Below are 16,374 nucleotides of genomic sequence, written 5' to 3'. Positions count from 1 at the left end.
CAAGGGACTCTCAAGAGTCTTCTCCAACACCACAGTTCAAGAGCATCAGTTCTTCAGTGCTCAACATACTTTACGGTACAACTCTCACATCCATATATGACTACTAGAAAAGCCATAGCTTTGACTAGACAGATCTTTGTTGGCAAAGTAGTGTCTCTGCTTTTTAATATGCTGTCTATGTTGGTCATATCTTTTCTTACAAGGAGCAAGTATCTTTTAATTTCATTGCTGCAGTCACCATCTGCAGTGATTTTGGAGCCCAAGAAAATAGTCTCTCACTATTCCATTGTTTTCTCATATATTTGGCATGAAGTGATAGGACTGGATGCTATGATCTTAGTTTTTTGAATGTTGATTTTAAGCCAGCATTTTCACTCTCCTCTTTCTTTCATCAAGACGCTCTTTAGTTCTTCTTCACTTTGTGCCATACTGGCAGTATCGTCTGCATATCTGAGGTTATTGATATTTCTGTTGGCTATCTTGATTCCAACTTGTGCTTCATTCAGCCCATCATTTCTCATGATGTACTCTGCATAAACATCAAGGCTGTATATTGTCATCTTGCTTGTTTAACTTATACTCAGAGTACATAATGAGAAACGCTGGGCTGGAAAAGCACTCACTCCTTGAAAACAAAGCTATCATCAACCTAGATAGCATATTGAAAAACAAAGACGTTACTTTGCCAACAAAGTTCCGGTCTAGTCAAAGTTATGGTTTTTCCAGTGGTTATGTATGGATGTGAAAGTTGGACTGTGAAGAAAGCTGAGTGCCAAAGAATTGATGCTTTTGAACTATGGTGTTGGAGAAGACTCTTGAAAGTCCCTTGGACTGCAAGAGGATCCAACCAGTCCATCCTAAAGGAGATCAGTCCTGGGTGTTCATTGGATGGACTGATATTGAAGCTGAAACTCCAATACTTTGGCCACCTGATGCAAAGAACTGACTCATTTGAAAAGACCCTGATGCTGGAAAAGATTGAGGGCAGGAGGATAAGGGGACGACAGAGGATGAGATGGTTGGATGGCATCACAGACTCAGTGGACATGGGTTTTGGTGGACTCCGGGAGTTGGTGATGGAAAAGGAGGCCTGGCCTGCTGTGGTTCATGGGGTCGCAAGGAGTCGGACACGACTGAGTGACTGAACTGAAATGAACTGCACTCTGTATAAAAGTTAAATAAGCAGGGTGACAATATACAGCCTTAACTTACTCCTTTCCCATTTGGAACCAGGTCATTGCTCCATGTCTGGTTCTAACTTTGCCTCTTTTCCTGCATACAGATTTCTCATGAGGCAGGTCAGGTGGTCTGGTATCTGCATCTCTAGGAATTTTCCACAGTTTGTTGTGATCCACAGTCAAAGGCTTCAGTATAGTCAATAAAGCAGAAGTGGATGTTTTTCTGGAACTCTCTTGCTTTTTCTATGATACATAGGATGTTGGCAATTTGATCTCTAGCAACTCTGCCTTTTCTAAATCCAGTTTGAACATCTGTTAATTCTCAGCTCATGTACTGTCGAAGCCTTTGGAGAATTTTGAGCATTACTTAGCTAGCTTGTGAGATGACTGCAATTGTGCGGTAGTTTGAACATTCTTTGGCATTGCCTTTCTTTGGGATTGGAATGAGAACTGACCTTTTCCAGTCCTGTGTCCACGACTGAGTTTTCCAAATTCGCTGGCATATTGAGTGCAGCACTCTTAACAGTATCATCTTTTAGAATTTGAAATAGCTCAACTGGAATTCCATCACCTCCACGAGCTTTGTTCGTAGTGATGCTTCATAAGGCCCACTTGTTTTCGGACTCCAGGATGTCTGGCTCTAGGTGAGTGATCACACAATCGTAGTTATGTGGTTCATGAAGATCTATTTTGCATAGTTCTTCTGTGTATTCTTGCCACCTTTTCTTAATATCTTTTGCTTCTATTATGTCCATATCATTCCTGTTCTTTATTGTGCCTATTTTTGCATGAAATATTCCCTTGGTATCTTTAATTTTCTTGAAGAGATCTCTAGTCTTTCCCATTCTATTGTTTTCCTCTATTTTTTTGCACTGATCACTGAGGAAGGTTTTCTTACTTCTCTTGGCTACTCTTTGGAACTTTACTTTCAGATGGGTATATCATTCCTTTTCTCCTTTGTGTTTAACTTCTCTTTTTCTCTCAGCTATTTGTAAGGCCTCCTCAGACAACCATTATGTCTTTTGCATTTCTTTTCCTTAGGGTAGGTTTTGATCACTGCCTCCTGTACAATGTCACAAAAGTCTGTCCATAGTTCTTCAGGCACTCTGTCAGATCTAATCCCTTGAATCACTTCCACTGTATAATGGTAAGGGATTTGATTTACGTCATACCTGAAGAGTTTAGTGGTTTTTCCCACTTTCTTCAATTTAATTTTGAATTTGGCAATAAGGAGTTCATGATCTGAGCCACAGTCAGCTCCCAGTCTTGTTTTTGCTTACTATATAGAGCTTCTCCATCTTTGGCTGCAAAGAATATAATCAATCTGATTTTGATTTTGACCATCTGGTGATGTCCATGTGTAGAGTTGTCTCTCATGTTGTTGGAAGTGGGTGTTTGCTATGATCAGTGTGTTCTCCTGGCAAAACTCTATTAGCCATTTCCCTGCACATTTTGTACTCCAAGGCCAAACTTGCTTGTTACTCCAGGTATCTTTTGAATTCCAGTCCCTTATGATGAAAAGGACTTCATTTTTTGTGTTAGTTCTAGAAGGTCCTGTAGGTCCTCATAGAACCATTCAACTTCAGCTTCTTTGATAGTAATGGTTGGAGCATAGACTTGGGTTACTGTAATATTGAATGGTTTGCCTTGGAGATCAACAGGGATCATTCTGTCATTTTTGAGACTGAACCCAAGTACTGTATTTCAGACTCTTTTGTTGACTATGAGGGCTACTCCTTTTCTTCTAAGGCATTCTTGCCCACAGTAGTAGATATAATGGTCATCTGATTTAAATTCACTCATTCCTGTTCATTTTCATTCACTGATTCCTAAAATGTCAATGTTCACTCTTACCATCTCCTGTTTGACTACTTCCAATTCACCTTGATTCATGGACCTAAACTTCCAGATTCCTATGCTCTTTACAGCATCAGACTTTACTTCTATTACTAGTCACATCCACAGCTGAGTATTGTTTATGCTTTGGCTCCATATTTTTTATTTTTTCTGGATTTATTTCCTCCACTCTTCTCCAGTAGCATACTGGGGACCTACCAACCTGGGGATTTTATCTTTCAGTGTCATATCTTTTTCCCCTTTCATAGTGTCATGGAGTTCCAAGCATGAATACTGAAGTGGGTTGCCATTCCCTTCTCCAATAGACCACATTCTGTCAGAGCTCTCCACTGTGACCCATCTGTCTTGGGTTTGCCTTATATGGCATGGTTCATATTTTCATTGACTTGGACAAGGCTGTCGTTCATGTGATCATTTTGGTTAGTTTTCTGTGATTGTGGTTTTCATTCTCTCTGCCCTCCATGAATAAGGATAAGAGGCTTATGGAAGTTTCTTGATGGGAAAGACTGACTGTGGGGGAAACTGGGTCTTGTTCTGTAGGTTGGGGCCTTTCTCAGTAAATCTTTAATGTAATTTTCTGTTGAGGGATAGGGCTGTGTTTCCTCCCTGTTGTTTGGCCTGAGGACTCCTGGACACTGTCAGGCAAGTCTGATTCAGTCTCTCGTGGGGACACTGCTCCTTTCTCCTGGCTCCTGGTGCACACAAGGTTTTGTTTGTGCCCTCCAAGAGCCTTTCCTGATATCAGGGGCTTCCTGATAGCTCAGTTGGTAAAGAATTGACCTGCAATGGGGGAGACCCTAGTTCAATTCCTGGGTCAGGAAGATCCACTGCAGAGTGATGGACTACCCACTCCAGTATTCTTGGACTTCCCTTGTCGCTCAGCTGGCAAAGAATCTGCCCTCAATGGGTGAGACCAGGGGTTGATTCCTGGGTTGGGAAGATCCCCTGGAGAAGGGAATGGCTACCCATTCCAGTATTCTGGACTGGAGAGTTCAATGGACTGTAGTCCATGGGGTCGCAAGAAGTTGGACATGACTGAATGAATTTCACTTTTCAAGAGTCTGTTTCCCAAGTCCTATGGACGTTCTGTAATCAAATCCCACTGGCCTCCAAAGTCAAATTCCCTGGTGATTGACCACCCCTTTGCCAGATTCCCAAGTTGGGAAATTTGTTGCAGGTCTTAGAACTTTCTTAACACTGAGAGAATTTCTTTGGTATAATTGTTCTGCAGTTTGTGGGTCATCTGCTCAATGGCTTTATGGTGGGTTATGTTGTATGACCCAATCTGCAGCAGCCAGAGCCCTGTCCCTGTGGCAGGCCACTGCTGACACTTGCCTTCACAGGAGACACTCCAACACTCAAAGGCAAGTCTGGCTCAGTCTGTGTGGGGTCTCTGGGTCCTGGTGCACATAATTTTTTTTTTGAGCCCTCTGAGCTTCTCTGGCTGGTATGGTGTTTGATTCTAAACACAATTTCACCACTCCTTCCATCTTGTTGTAGCCTCTCCTTTGCCCTTGGACATGGGGTATCTTTTTTTTGGTGGGATCCTCCTGTCGATAGTTGTTCAGCAGTGCATTGCAATTTGCTACTAACTACAAATAATTGTTAATTTGCTAATCTCTGGGGCATTATCCATTTATAAATTGGTCACTACCAAAAGCTGTAGTAGTGTTAGTCACTCAGTCATGTCTGACTCTTTGTGACCCCATGGACTTAGCCAACCAGGCTCCTCTGCCCATAGGATTCTCCAGGCAAGAATATTGGAGTCGGTTGCCATTCCCTTCTCCAGAGAATCTTCCAGGGATTGACCTGTGTCTCCTGCATTGTAGGCATATCATTTACCATCTGAGCTACAAAAGCCTGGTATATATCAGATCTAGTCCCTTAAATCTATTTCTCACTTCCACTGTATAATCAATCATAAGGGATTTGATTTAGGTCATACCTGAATGGTCTAGCAGTTTTCCCTACTTTATTCAATTTAAGTCTGAATTTGGCAACAAGGAGTTCATGATCTGAGCCACAGTCAGCTCCACATCTTGTTTTTGCTGACTGTATAGAGCTTCTCCATTTTGGCTGCAGAGAATATAATCAATCTAATTTCGGTGTTGACCATCTGGTGATGTCCATGTGTAGAGTCTTCTCTTGTGCTGTTGGAAGAGGGTGTTTGCTATGACCAGTGCATTCTTTTGGAAAAACTCTATTACCCTTTGCCCTGCTTCATTTCGTATTCCAAGGCCAAATTTGCCTGTTACTCCAGGTGTTTCTTGACTTCCTACTTTTGCATTCCAGTCCCCTATGATGAAAAGACATCTTTTTTGGGTGTTAGTTCTAAAAGGTCTTGTAGGTCTTCATAGAACCATTCAACTTCAGCTTCTTCAGTGTTACTGGTTGGGCATAGGTTTGGATTACCGTGATATTGAATGGTTTGCCTCAGAAACGAACAGAGATCATTATGTTGTTTTTCAGATTGCATCGAAGTATGGCTTTTAGGACTCTTGTTGACCATGACAGTTTGTGACATTTTACAGGAGACAGAGATCAAGACCATCCCCATAGACAAGAAATGCAAAAAAGCAAAATGGCTGTCTGAGAAGGCCATTACAAATAGCTGTGAAAAGAAGAGAAGTGAAAAGCAGAGGAAAAAACGATATGAGCATCTGAATGCAGAATTCCAAAGAATAGCGAGGAGAGATAAGAAAGCCGTTCTCAGCGATCACTACAAAGAAATAGAGAAAAAAAAACAGAATGGGAAAGACTAGAGATTTCTTCAAGAAAATTAGAGATACCAAGGGAACACTTCATGCCAAGGTGGGCTCAGTAAAGGACAGAAATGGTATGGACCTAACAGAAGCAGACGATATTAAGAAGAGGTTGCAAGAATACACAGGAGAACTGTACAAAAAAAAGAGCTTCATGACCCAGATAATCACAATGGTGTGATTACTCACCTAGAGCCAGACATCCTGGAATGTGAAGTCAAGTGGGCCTTAGGAAGCATCACTATGAACAAAGCTAGGGGAGGTGATGGAATTCCAGTTGAGCTATTTTAAATCCTGAAAGATGGTGCTGTGAAAGTGCTGCACTCAATATGCCAACAAATGTGGAAAACTCAGCAGTGGCCACAGGACTGGAAAAGGTCAGTTTTCATTCCAATCCCAAAGAAAGGCAATGCCAAAGAATGCTCAAACTACCACACAATTACACTCATCTCACACGCTAGTAAAGTAATGATCAAAATTGTCCAAGCCAGGCTTCAGCAGCAGGTGAACCGTGAACTTCCAGATGTTCAAGCTGGTTCTCAAAAAGGCAGAGGAACCAGAGATCAAATTTCCAACATCCACTGGATCATGGAAAAAGCAAGAGAGTTCCATAAAAACATCTATTTCTGTTTTATTGACTATGCCAAAGCCTTTGACTGTGTGGATCACAATAAACTGGAAAATTCTGAAAGAAATGGGAATACCACACCACCTGACCTGCCTCTTGAGAAACCTGTATTCAGGTCAGGAAGCAACAGTTAGACCTGGGCATGAAACAGCAGGCTGGTTCCAAATAGGAAAAGAAGTACATCAAGGCTGTATGTTGTCACCCGGCTTATTTAACTTATATGCAGAGTACATCATGAGAAACACTGTTCTGGAAGAAGCACAAGCTGGAATCAAGATTCCCAGGAGAAATATCAATAACCTCAAATGTGCAGATGATGCCACTCTTATGGCAGAAAGGGAAGAGGAACTAAAAAGCCTCTTGATGAAAGTGAAAGAGGAGAGTGAAAAGTTTGGCTTAAAGCTCAACATTCTGAAAATGAAGATCATGGCACCTGGTCCCATCACTTCATGGGAAATAGATGGGGAAACAGTGGAAACAGTGTCAGGCTTTATTTTGGGGGGTTTCAAAATCACTGCAGATGTTGATTGCAGCCATGAAATTGAAAGATGCTTACTCCTTGGTAGGAAAGTTATGACCAACTTAGACAGCATATTCAAAAGCAGAGACATTACTTTGCCGACAAAGGTCCATCCAGTCAAGGCTATGGTTTTTCCAGTGGTCATGTATGGATGTGAGAGTTGGACTGTGAAGAAAGCTGAGTGCCGAAGAATTGATGCTTTTGAACTGTGGTGTTGGAGAAGACTCTTGAGAGTCCCTTGAACTGCAAGGAGGTCCAACCTAAAGGAGATCGGTCCTGAGTGTTCACTGGAAGGACTGATGCTAAAGCTGAAACTCCAGTTCTTTGGCCACCTCATGTGAAGAGTTGACTCTTTGGAAAAGACCCTGATGCTGGGAGGTATAGTGGGTAGGAGGAGAAGAGGACGACAAAGGATGAGATGGCTGGATGACATCACCGACTGGATGGACAAGAGTTTGAATGAACTCCGGGAGTTGGTGATAGACAGGGAGGCCTGGCATGCTGCGATTCATGGGGTCTCAATGAGTCAGACACGACTGAGCGACTGAGCGGAACTGAACTGAACTGATAGTATATATATCTTTATATCTAATTTGGGTGTGTGCATGGAAATTATATGGTCTCAGATTTCAAAATAGTATTAAAAGTAGGTATTTGCCATAAGATTGTTTATGTAGATTACATTTTCCCTATTCTTCTCATCAACATAGCTAAATGCTGTGGACATGTATAATTAAACTAAACAAATATGAGAACACTCTGCATTTTACAGCAAAGAAGGCAGACTTCATAGGAACCTTTCATCCAAGAGATGTCATGGCAACATATACCCCAGGTTTTCTTTTGCCTCATATATCTGATGGTAGGGAAGATAGCAACCCCAAAATACCAATAGCTAAAGACAAGGAAATTCTCAACAAAAACTTGTTCTCTCTCATTGAAGTACCAGGAGGATTCTTCAACCTCGAGATGTATGGCAAAAAATCTATAAGTAAGTCTATAATAAAGAATCTAACATTCATCTCATCAGAGTTCCAGATGGATAGGAAAAAGAAAGCGGACCTTAAAGAGTATTTGAAGAACTAATAGCTAAAATTTTCCCTGATTTGTCAAATTCTACAGATTTTGTATTTCTACAGACTTAAGAAATTAAGTGAACCCTCCCAACAGGACTTTTACTTTCCCTCAGATATAATAGAAAATTAAGACATTAGTTAAGAGAATCTGTTGCCAGGTGACCTATTCTAAAAACAAAATAAAACAAATGGAATAACAAAATTTTAGAAAGGAAAAGTCAGTTTTAAAAATAATATAGAAGAAAATACCCAATTAAAAATTCAAATAAAAAGATAAAAATATATCCAATGGCTTTTCATAGTACTCAGAATAGATATTAGTCATATTTCGCTAGGCAGCAATATTCTGTAAGAGCAGTTCCTTTCTGTTTCTGTGGCTATAGCTTCTGTCACCTTTCCTTTCTGCACTTTAGTCAGGGCCTTTTTTCAATTTCTCAACCTATAAGCTCCTCAGGCCTCCAGGCCTTTGTGCTGACTGTTCCTTCTGCCTTGATTGTTTTTCCAGCTTTAGCACTTCTGCTCTCCTACCACTCACACCCGTCCTTGGAGAATGAAATTTTCAACCTCAAAGCTAAGCATCACCTGCATTTTTTTTTTTCATTGCACCCTGTGCTTTTTTTCTCTTAGTATTTATCACAAGTTGTAATTACATGTCTATGTGCTCTGTGTTTATTTGCCTTGCAGATCATGAGGTCTTGCTACTCACCACTGTAACCCTGAGACCTAGTACATGGTAAACATTCAATAAGCACTGATGTAGGAAATGACAACCGCTCCAGTATTCTTGCCTGGGAAATTCGATGGACAAAGGCGCCTGGTGGGCTGCAAAGAGAGGGACAGGACTGAAGCGACTTAGCATGTATGCATGCTTGCACACATAGATAGATTGGATAGATTCAGAGATCAGAAAAGGTCAATAATGCTGAAAATAATTTTGTTTTTCTCAACAGAAGGTTTGAGATGATAAAACATTGAATGATTAACAATGGAATAATTATGTATACATGCCTGTTGGATTTTTTTTTTCATATTTTGTAGAGTAGAGTATGGAAACCTTATGTGCAAACTCGTTAATAAGAACTATTGTATCATGGATTAACTAAGCATGTAATGGAATAATATTGAGATATATAGGCATATAGCCTACTCTATTGGACAGCACAGATATAAACAATACGCTCAGTGCATTTAGACTAAAACATGACTTACATTTGTAGAAAGACTAGGAATCATCAATAAATTCAGAGTTTTCCCATTAGGCTAGACATCAATAATTCTAGTGGCTAAAACATTCACTGAGTATGGTTAAATCAAATGAACTATTTGAAGAAAAATACTGACTCATGAGACACTAGACACCAGGAAACCAGAGGCTTTATTTCAAATGTTGTAAAGTATAAGTTCTAAGAATCCTGAGCAATGTCTGACATCATTGTTTATCTATACCCTTTCTTGTGAGTGCCAAAACTTGACAATCTGTGCCCCAAATCCATTTTTATTATCAATTCTAAAGTTAGACCTGGGGCTCTCCAAAATGGTTTGATTTATTAGGAGTATGCTTTTGTGATGCAGTAAGAAGTTTATTGTAAGTTTACCATTTTATAGTGTCCTAAAAAGATTCTTCAGTGTTTGATTTCATATCCTGCTGTATCAACCTTGCCAAGGACTCATGTTTGTTTGCTTTTTCTTTCCCCACCCTTTAGTGTATCATAGAAACTATGAGGATGAGACCCCTATTTTCCCCAATAGTGAACAAGAAAATTCTCAATTTCATCCATTTATGTAATCAAAATGAGGAAGGGGTTTCATTATTCTTGATTTCTTAAAATAATCATTCATATAAGACAGTCTTATAATGCAGAATATTGCACATTAATGGTGAGGAAGTAATAGGCTAGCACAAAATTTGGACAATAAATTGTAATTTAATATAATATATCCCTGTTCTTACAGATTGGACACAGCTGCTACTAGCAACTTGTTTCTGGCTAACTTTAGTTTGACCAGTGTTCTGATCTTACCATCAGTGAAAACTTCAAAAGTTAAAAAAAAAAAAAAGAAAAAAAAAAAGAGCTTGTATGGTATTTTTTTTAAGGAATGACAAGAATATGAGAGAGTGGTAAATAATAAGGTAAGATATTTGAGTATATTAATGCCAGATATTTGGCAGTCTTATAAACCATGGAAAATGTATTAATCCAAGTTCTCTAATACAAGCGCAGGAGGTTTGAGAGAGTCACACATGTGAGAGATAATGGATAAAGTAGGATTGGATAGATAATGGATAAAGTAGGCTTGGGTATAGAATGAGATAGAATAAGAGGAATAAATGGTGATTTCTGAGATTTGTACAAAATCAACTGGATTAATGATGGTACCATTTGATGAAAGGAGGAAGATTGAGAGAGTGGTAGGTTTGGGAGGGAGAAAAAATAGTTTTGCTTGTAAAGAGTAAGGTACCATTTAGATATCCATGTGGAAATACTGAGTTGGCAATTTGATATAGGAGTTTGAATCTCAAAGAAGTGGTCTTAAGCTGAATATACATTTTTGTAAGTCATATCATGTCACATTTAAAGCCACAGGATTGTGCAGAATCAATCAAGGGATAAGTGTAGATGAAGAATGAACTCTTGGAATAATTTAATATTCAAAGTCTTGCACTAAGGTAAGAGGGAAACTGGTGGAGTTTGGTATTTAAGAAATCAAGTGTACTAGTTGGGGTTCTCCAGGAAAATAGAACCTACAGCACATAGATATAGCATATATCAAGCACAAAATGCATTTTAAGAAGGAAGAAGTAGTCAGTACTGACAGATTGCTGTGAGAGGCAAATTGCTTTTGTGAGAAGACTCTGTTTCTTAGACTTACTGAAAAAATTTATTTTAGGATCGTCTTCTAAACTGAATTATTTTCAAAGTTTCAGGAAATAAATTTAGATTTTCACCTTGGGCCCACATTATTATATACAGAAAAGCACATTAAGTTACTCTGAAAAATCTATATTTATTAAGTTATCAACTTTAAAAACCACAGGAAAAAACCTTAGACTTTTACCATTTATTTAATCCTCCCCTTTCTTTCCACTAGACTTTGGATATAGAAGGACTTATATACAATTTATCTGAGAAAAATTATACCACTCTATTCAGAAGGTAAGAAGTGTCATAATAAAATATTTTTGACTATTATAAAACAAACAAAACTTTTTTTCCACCCTTATTGCCTCATTCTATGACAAAAGGATTTTAGACTGAATGCAAGACTGAGTACAAGCATGCCCCCTAGTTGTTTGGGGTTTTATAAGAATGCATTTTATACTGACTGTACTCATTTCCCTTGCAGTCATATATGTTGCTGTAGACTCAGGTGTGAAGGCTTTGAAACTGACTAGTGCCCAACTACTGTGACAGCTTATTTCTGTGTTTTTTTGTTCTTCCTCTCCATTATGGATGAATGATGATAAATTCCTTTCTAGCTTCTTAACCCTAAAATTGCTCCAAACCAACGGATCTTAGCTTTTGTAATTAGCAAACATTTTGTGGCTTCTGATATTCCTCAGATATATAATAATTTCTTCAAGACACTTATATGAGAGCCCTTTCAGATAGCATGGAAAAAAAAATAGTCATTTTCTCTTGTCACTGTTATAGTTCCCTTTCCTCTGTACTGCTTTCCTTTCTCTTAACCTTTAGTGTTTCAGAGATGCTTTATTTAGACAAACTCTGTTTGCTACTTTCTGTGTCAAACTATGTGAGTGATAAGGTTTATTTATTAGCACTTTACTTTTAATGTAAAAAATATGTATTAGTTCAGAAACAACTTCATGAATGCAAAAGCATCTCAAATATTTTAGGAAAGCCATCTTTGCAAAATTTCAAGACACTTCATTTTGTCCAGGGAAGAAGTAGTGATTGTTACACATCAGTCACATAGATTAGAGCACTGTGATTGTGTGTGTTTTACTAGCTCTTAATTTCCCACGGGGCCCCATAATCCACAGAAATTCACTAAGTGCCCAAGTAGAGTGGAGTTGGGGTTGACTGTAAAAGACAGGGCTCCTTCCACTTATACCCTTACTTCAACAAAACTGAGAGGCAGAAATCAATTTAAAAATGTTTTATAATACATTTCCAATGAAACAAAGAGAGCTTATTTAATGGCTTATTTAACATGCAATAAAACTTCTCACATCCTGAGGTTTTAGAAATTTGTATAGTCCTTCAGTTAGTTCTTAAGGTAAACTGTTTAACCATTGAACATAAAATATATTAAATGGTTTTAAAATATTACTGCAGCATATATTTTATACAATTATAAATATATACCCATCTCTGATCATGATCAGGGGCACAGTAAGAAGTGCCTACAAGCCAGGTAAAGAGGATGGAACATCAGGCTTCAGAGGATGTCCCACAGGGATATCACAGAAAACTGGGAGGCAGGAAGTACATCAAGGAGACTCTGAAAAACTCACACACTTACCCAGGAGAAGACAAGCATTTAAACTCTTAGCTGACAAAGAGCATCTCTGTTCTTTAAGGTTGTTTAGAGGAACTTTAAGAAAGTTACAGCTACACTCAGTTTCCCTCTTTCTCCCCAGTTCCAGTACACAGAAGGAACTAGAACTTGAAATTAAAAAAGTGGACAAATATCTCAGAGCCAGACCATGCCTCTCCTTTATTCCATAGAGTCTAGAATTCCCCTCCCTCCTATGAGGGCATAGACGGCAATGAAGTTTAAATCTGTGCTGAAACTGAAATTTTAAATTTTATTTAAAAATAGAGAGAACCTCAAAACTTAAAGAATCTGCACCCGATATAACTGGAGAGGAAAAAAAAAAAAAACAAAATTTAAAACAGCATTTATTGACCCTTTAGTCAGTGAATATTTGTAGCGGAGTTTGCTCTAGCTGTTGAGTACACACATATGAACAAAACAAACAAAAATGTCTGCCCTTGTGAAGCTTCAATTTAAATTCTATTGAGAGAATAGAATTTTTTTAAGACAGTAACTAGAGAAAAATTAAAGCAATTCCTATTTTGACTTCACCAAGTTGAAAGACAACACTAAAGTTGTTAAAACCAGTATGAGAGTCTCTTGAAATAAAAATGTAAGCTGTTTTTCCCCAAACATATATATGGTTGCAATTTATTGTAATGTCTCAGCTTTCCTATGGTGCTACACTCTGTAAATTGCTCAGTCTTCCACATTGTCCTTGGCTGTATCTGAAGGGGCCATAAGGAAATGGGTGGAGGATAGCATTTTCAGTTTCCTTTCTGCCCCTGGTCTATTAGGGATCTAAAGATAATTTTAAGTCTTAAATAGTAAACTTTCTCTCTCTCTCTTTTTTTTTTTTTTTTTTGCCCACATCAGTGAATCATTTAGCAGTGCATCTCATATAAATACTTAGTGAACTCCATTGCTAATTAACAAGCCAGCAGATCTTTTGGGGACATAATTTCCAGCAGCAGGATATTTCTTGGTTTTTGCATCCTTATCTTTGTTTCTCCTTACACACTTGTGTTTGCATATTCTTTGAGCTTATCTGACTTTGGTGGGACTGTCAGTATTCCTGTTTTCCTTCCCTGAGTCATTTTGTCTGAAAGGATTTGGTTGTTCCTAGATCCTCAGCTGATCTTTATCAGACCTTATTAATTTCTGTGTTTTAATAATGTAAGTGATATCATGCCCCTAAATCAACCCATTTTTTTCCCTCAAAAATTCATGTTGATGTATGGCAAAACTAATACAGTATTGTAAAGTAAAATAAAGTTAAAAAAAAATTTTTTTTAATTTCCATATCTTCTTTTCTTATTGTTTGGAGTCTAACATTGGTTGACTTTTCCAATACTGCAAAGTCATGGATTTCTGACATTTTTTCAAAAATCTTGCTATTTTGCTTGCAAGTGGACAAATTCTTTCTGAGTTCTTCTCTCTCTCATCAAAGAGAGGTGTTTATAAATAGGCAGCCACTAATAAGATATCCTCCCCTCATCCTACAAGTTTATTTCCTGCATCATCTGCATCCAAATGTGCTAGGTGACACATTACTTTTTGCCACTATGTGTTGTAGATTGCCATCTTTCAAGAGACAAGATAATGTTTCTACTATCAAATTGCCAACATCTGCTGGATCATGGAAAAAGCAAGAGAGTTCCAGAAAAATGTCTATTTCTGCTTTATTGACTATGCCAAAGCCTTTGACTGTGAGGATCACAATAAACTGTGTAAAATTCTGAAAGAGATGGGAATACCAGACCACCTGACCTGCCTCTTGAGAAATCTGTATGCAGGTCAGGAAGCAACAGTTAGAAGTGGACATGGAACAACAGACTGGTTCCAAATAGGAAAAGGAGTACGTCAAAGCTGTATATTGTCACCCTGCTTTTTTAACTTATATGCAGAGTACATCATGAGAAACGCTGGACTGGAAGAAACACAAGCTGGAATCAAGATTGCCGGGAGAAATATCCATAACCTCAGACATGCAGATGACACCACCCTTATGACGGAAAGTGAAGAGGAGCTAAAAAGCCTCTTGATGAAAGTGAAAGAGGAGAGTGAAAAAGTTGGCTTAAAGCTCAACATTCAGAAAACGAAGATCATGGCATCCGGTCCCATCACTCCATGGGAAATAGGTGGGGAAACAGTGGAAACAGTGTCAGACTTTATTTTTTTGGGCTTCAAAATCACTGCAGATGGTGATTGCATCCATGAAATTAAAAGATGCTTACTCCTTGGAAGAAAAGTTATGACCAACCTAGATAGCATATTGAAAAGCAGAGATATTACTTTGCTGACTAAGGTCCATCTAATCAAGGCTATGGTTTTTCCAGAGGTCATGTATGGATGTGAGAGTTGGACTGTGAAGATGGCTGAGCACCCAAGAATTGATGCTTTGGAACTGTGGTGTTGGAGAAGACTCTTGAGAGTCCCTTGGACTGCAAGGAGATCCAACCAGCCCATTCTAAAGGAAATCAACCGGGGATTTCTTTGGAAGTAATGATGCTAAAGCTGAAACTCCAGTACTTTGGCCACCTCATGCGAAGAGTTGACTCATTGGAGAAGACTTTGATGCTGGGAGGGACTGGGGGCAGGAGGAGAAGGGGACGACAGAGGATGAGATGGCTGGATGGTATCACTGACTCAATGCACATGAGTCTGAGTGAACTCCGGGAGTTGGTGATGGACAGGGAGGCCTGGCGTGCTGCGATTCATGAGGTCGCGAAAAGGCGGACACGACTGAGCGACTGAACTGAAATGAACTGAACTGAACTGAATTCACTCTTTGGCCTTCAATCAAATGCTCACAGACCATGGTTTCCTTCCTTTCTCTCTCTCTCTCTCTCTCTTTTTTTTTTCAGAAATATTTTTTTTTCTTTTACAATGAATGTCAGGAAGAGAATGGGAAACACATTTAATCTGCATGTAAAAGAGCTATTAGGGCTTTGTTGGGGAAGAGGCAGTAAAAGATCTATGGGTGGGGAACTGAGTAAGAAAAATTTAAGATGGAGAAAATAGACTCTACAAGAAAGCTGAGTGCCGAAGAATAGATAATTTTGAACTGTGGCGTTGAAGAAGTCTCTTGAGAGTCCCTTGGACTGCAAGGCGATCCAACCATTGAATCCTAAAGGGAATCAGTCTAGAATATTCATTGGAAGGACTAACGCTGACGCTGAAGCTCCAATACTTTGGCCACCTGATGTGAAGAACTGACTCATTTGACAAGACCCTGATGCTGGGAAAGATTGAAGACAGGAGGAGAAGGGGATGAGAGAGGATGAGATCACCTGATGGATGGCATCACCGACTCAGTGGACATGAGTTTGAGTAAACTCCAGGAGTTGGTGATGGACTGGGAGGCCTGGCGTGCTTCAGTCCATGGGGTATCAAAGAGTCGGACATGACTGAGCTAGTGAACTGAACTGAAATGTAGCCTGGATAAAGAGTCCATTCCTATAGAGGAATGCTGGGGGTTAGGTATTTCTCTGATGTGCTTTGAGTGATAGATGTAAAGAACATTTTCCTTTATACTAAATGGTTGACTGTCAAACTTTGTTATAGATGCAAAATTCCTCAGGTCTTCAACACTGGATAATGATTTCAAAAACATTTACATGTAAATTACATCAGTCTCTTTTTCTGCTTAAAAAGTCATTGTCATAATTTATGGATGTAACAATACCGATTTTAATAGTGGGATGGCTTATTTTGTTTTATTATAATCTCTGATTAGATGTGTATAAGATTTACTATGGAGATTTTAAGGAACTATCTTCCCTTTATCACAAAGTATTAAGAGATTCCTATGTATTTCTAATGTCAAAGATAGTTGTGAAGTTTAATTGAG

The sequence above is a fragment of the Ovis canadensis genome, chromosome 8 (genome assembly GCF_042477335.2).
Source record: "Ovis canadensis isolate MfBH-ARS-UI-01 breed Bighorn chromosome 8, ARS-UI_OviCan_v2, whole genome shotgun sequence".
Taxonomy (NCBI): Eukaryota; Metazoa; Chordata; class Mammalia; order Artiodactyla; family Bovidae; genus Ovis; species Ovis canadensis.
Note: the sequence above shows the minus strand (reverse complement) of the source record.